The 5000-nt window shown below is 50.4% G+C and overlaps 1 pseudogene; it reads right to left on the bottom strand.

Moving 5' to 3' along the window:
- Positions 1 to 4095: 4095 nt before the first annotated feature.
- The window catches only part of LOC126325650 (large subunit ribosomal RNA), a 3095-nt pseudogene continuing 2190 nt past the window's right edge, over positions 4096 to 5000 (bottom strand).

Genomic DNA, 5000 nt, shown 5'->3' with positions numbered 1-5000 from the left:
TGTTATATTTCTCAGGGTTTCTCAAAATGTTCCTGACTGTTTGGTCTTGAATTTCAAGCCTTAGCTCTGAGGCGACTGGATCAAAGTCGGGACATTCAAACACTACGTGCTCGGGCGTCCCCACAGGGGCGCCACAAACGCACTCAGGTGTCGGACGACTTCCAATCCGATGGAGATACACAGGATATGGGCCGTGTCCTGTTAGGAAGTGTACAATGCCTTGAGAGGGGACGAAGTGTTTCATACGTATTCTTTCCTGAATACTTGGAAGGAGGTCATAGACACGCCTTCCTGTATCGGATGCATCCCAATGTTGTTTCCAGAGATTGATCGTTTTTTGTTTAATTTCTTTAACATTATTGAGGTGTTCACCCATTATTAATGTAACTTGTTGGTGTTTTCGTTTGGAAAGCCAGTATATTGCAGCCTGCTGTCTAATTAACAGATCTAAAGGGCAGAGTCCCATGATTAGACACAGTGCATCTGTAGGTGTTGTACCAAATGCGCCTACACACCTTAGTATTACATTACGCTGTATCCTTCTTACCATAGTGGCAGGCTTGACCTGAGTGAGTTTGTGGGCCCAGGCACTGGAGCCGTATCCCACAATTGGTACCAAGACACAGTTATTATACATTTTTGTTGCAATCGGAGGGAGATGGAAACGCCGTTGGGCTATACTTATTAATTTGTTTAATACTGCCAAGGCCTTGGAGGCAACGTGATTTATATGTGGGATGTAGCTCCAGGCTTCGTCTATGAAGACGCCCAAGTACTTCGCAGCGCGTGTTCTTGCGACTATACGGTTGTTTAATCTTATGATTGGGTCCCTGGCTAGTCTTCCTTTCAGCAAGATGAAACTTGATTTATGAGGCGCGATTTCCAGTTTTGAACTTTGGCACCATTGTATCAGTATTTCGGATACATGGGCCGCTCTTGTCTCAATCTCGGCACGGCTGTCACCCTCAACAAGAACGAGGAGGTCGTCTGCATACGCCACGACTCCTAATGTCATGTTGTTCCTTTCTAGTGTGTTCAGTAATGGGTCCATATTCACGTCCCAAAACAAGGGGCCGCACACAGATCCCTGTGGACAGCCCTTTGAGATGTTCTTAGACACCACGACACCAGGAGCCGTGATTCTGGCGACTCTATTTCTGCAGTAGTCCCTCAGACAACCATATAGCGCCGCCGGGCACTCCAACTCTCGAAGTCGAGAGAAGAGCGCCGGCCACCACAGATTGTCGAAGGCACCCGAAATATCCACCATGACTCCGAGGACGTACTTCCGCGTGGATGAGTGTACAATACTTACGACTTTGTTGATAGCATCGGAAGTTGACTTTCGAGCTCGGAATCCGTATTGCGAGTCACTCATTCCACGTAGGACTCTATGACTAGACAGTCTAGAGACCAGCAGCTTCTCAAATGTCTTTCCCAAGACGTCCAGGAGACAAATCGGACGGTAGGATTTGGGCATCATTGGGTCCTTATCAGGAGCCTTTTTAATAATAATAACTTCTGCCGTCTTCCAGCAGGTTGGGAAGACCTGTGTTTCCATGCATCTGTTGTATATTTTCGTGAGGCCCGGAGCCAGTTTGTTTGCAATGCATTGCAGAACTTCTGCAGGAATTGCATCCGGCCCCGGGGCCTTGCGCTTTGCAAAGGAGCGAATAGCTGCCTTCACTTCCTCGATGGAGTAGGGGTACACCTGTATGTTATTGTAGTAGTGTAACTGGTCTTGCCGTCTTATTTCCTGCTGCATCTCGGTGTCAGTGTCAGGTCGATCGTCTGGGAGGAGCACCCTCAGTAGCTCCTCAGCGGTCTCTGACCAGTCCTGTGTCATTCTGTCTGCGTCGCCGACTCTTACAGTCGAGAGATGCATTGGTGAATGAATTTTTTCCCTAACTATTTTGTATGGTGTACCCCATGGATCCAGAGTCAGATGAGACTTTACAAAATCTTCCCAGCTCCGCTGGCGATGTTGTCGGAGAGACTCCTTGAAGAGCCATTTCCTTCTCCTATACTGGGCAAGATGGTAGTGCCGTTCCTCCTGGGTGAAGGACCTTTGATAGCTGCTTCGTGCTCTTCTCATAGACTGCCTGAGCCGGGTGAGCTCTGGAGTCCATGGAGAAGTCGCTTTTCGTATGAAGCGCCTTCGCGTTGGTATTGCCGCGGCCAAAGCCGCCCTGATTGAGACAATTAAGGCCCCTACGGCCTCCTCCACTTCAAAAGGACCGTCTCCCAGCTCCGGAGGATGAAATTCCGCCTCCAACAGGTCCCAGTCTGCTCTCCCGTAGTCGTACTGCATTGTCCACCCCTCTGGCACACGCTCCACTTGTGATGCTATCGTAAATTCAATAGCGTTATGATCACTGGTGGTAATGTTGTCATCGACCTGCCAATTTTGGATAGTATTCACAATGTTTGTTGTACAGAGCGTGACATCAATAAAGGACGCTGCCCCAGCTCTGCTCCTGTAGGTAGGAGGGTTGCCGGGGAGATTTACAACATTTAAATTATATTCCATAATTATATCTTCCAGTGCCTGTCCTCTTTGATCTTGAACTTGGCTGTGCCATAGGGGGGATTTTGCGTTACTGTCCATTGCTATTATTATTGCTTTGCCTGCTAGGGCTCTCAATACTGTAGATAACTGCCCAAGATAAATATTGATTGGATCCCTGTATTGACAGTATATATTGATTATATACCAAAATGTATTATAAAAGTTTATCTCCACAACCGTTACATGGGAGGTGCAATACTGTGTCAAGACAGTGGTTTTAATTAACTTGTTGTAAATGACAATTGCTGACATGGGATTTGGACCCATTGATATTACCTGGGCAGTGACGGGAAAGCCTGTGACCTTGCCGGAGGCAGAACTTGGCTCTTGAATTAGCATAACATCGATGTTCTTTTCTTCCGCTATCTTTCGGAGCTCCTGAGTTACGAGGGAGCTCCTCATAGCATTTATTTGCAGGACTTTTATCTTAGTCCGGATGTCTGGTGTAGAAATGGCTATCAGGCCATACCTGGGCAGGATCAAAACCAATCCTGCCGTGCATCTTGACCATGTTTTTATAGGTCTTGTCAATATCGAACTCCCGACCCCGTCTGATATATAATTTTGACACTAGGTCTTGTAATTTTTCGAAGTCTGTGGGAATGTTTAACGCGGCAAGATGAATACAGTCTGCATCCTCCAGTGCCGGGAATGTGACCCTCTCTCCGCGAGGATGCCCGACCCTCACCAGCTGCCTCAGAGCCGCGTTTAGGACTGTGGGTTCCTCCAGTCTTGATAGTCTTAATGTTTCCTCACAGATATTGTATGTGTCTCCTGGTGGACACTGAGTGTACATTTTTCCAACTTGAATTGTTTCGGTATCCTCTTGCGTCGTTTCTGGAGTCTGCTGGTGCTCTGCTGCAGAGACTGGCGCGGCAGCCGACGACGACTCCACCTCCGAGGACGAGCGTGAACCCCCGCTCCCGGCGGATGAAGCCGCCCCGCCGGTCACCGCCACCACCCGGAAGCCCAGATGACCCCTCTCTGTGGCCAGGAAACCCCCGACCTGACAGGAGAAATCCGTCGACTCCGGCTGCTCTGTCGGAACAGGAAGTGTGTAGGTCTCTCCCTCCTCTCGCGTGAGAAAACCCCCACTCTGTGAAGAGGTAGATTCCAAGCTGGTCTGCTCGGTCGCCGGCTCACCTGGAGGACTCCTCCTAATGGCCAGGAAGGACCCAACCTGACAGGAGAAGTCCCGCATCTCCGGTCGCACGTCTGGAACTAAGACAGAATAGACCTTCCTTTCCTCCTCTCTCTCATTGACCACCGAAAGCAGAGATTTCTGTGATTCCTGGAGCTTCCGCCACCGACCTGCATCTCGCAACTGCTTGCTTGGCGATTTTCGAGTGACCCTATAGCGCGTTGCCATAGTCTGTCCTCTGTATGAGCCGCTGTATCATTATTTTATAGGTTGCACACTCCTTACCAGGAGTGTTGCAGGTGCGTTTCCGGTATTTACAAGGGATGCAGGTGGGCGTTTCTCTGTCGCACTTTGTTTTGTCATGCTTTTCGCTTCCACAATTCCCACATACTGGGTTTAGGAAGCTACAGTATTTTGCAACATGTCCGTAATCGTGACATTTGGTACATTTAGCAAGGGCTGTATAGTCCTTGACGGATATTGCATTATAGCCTACATATAGTCTATTGGTTATAATGATCAGTAGATAGGGACAGCGGGAATCTCGTTAATCCATTCATGCGCGTCACTAATTAGATGACGAGGCATTTGGCTACCTTAAGAGAGTCATAGTTACTCCCGCCGTTTACCCGCGCTTGCTTGAATTTCTTCACGTTGACATTCAGAGCACTGGGCAGAAATCACATTGCGTCAACACCCGCTAGGGCCATCGCAATGCTTTGTTTTAATTAGACAGTCGGATTCCCCCAGTCCGTGCCAGTTCTGAGTTGATCGTTGAATGGCGGCCGAAGAGAATCCGCGCACCCGCGCGCCCCCGGAGGAGCACGCTAAGGCGGACGCGGCCTCGCAGCAAGGAAGATCCGTGGGAGGCCAAGGCACGGGACCGAGCTCGGATCCTGCACGCAGGTTGAAGCACCGGGGCGCGAACGCCGCGCAGGCGCGCGCATCCTGCACCGCCGGCCAGCACGAGGCCAACCAACGGCGAGAGCAGACCACGCCCGCGCTAAACGCCCGCACTTACCGGCACCCCTACGGCACTCACCTCGCCCAGGCCCGGCACGTTAGCGCTGACCCACTTCCCGACCAAGCCCGACACGCCCCGATCCTCAGAGCCAATCCTTATCCCGAAGTTACGGATCCAATTTGCCGACTTCCCTTACCTACATTATTCTATCGACTAGAGGCTCTTCACCTTGGAGACCTGCTGCGGATATGGGTACGAACCGGCGCGACACCTCCACGTGGCCCTCTCCCGGATTTTCAAGGTCCGAGGGGAAGATCGGGACACCG

Source organism: Schistocerca gregaria, unplaced genomic scaffold, assembly GCF_023897955.1.
Source record: "Schistocerca gregaria isolate iqSchGreg1 unplaced genomic scaffold, iqSchGreg1.2 ptg000932l, whole genome shotgun sequence".
In the NCBI taxonomy this organism is placed as follows: Eukaryota; Metazoa; Arthropoda; class Insecta; order Orthoptera; family Acrididae; genus Schistocerca; species Schistocerca gregaria.
Note: the sequence above shows the minus strand (reverse complement) of the source record. Positions and strands in the feature narration are given on the sequence as shown.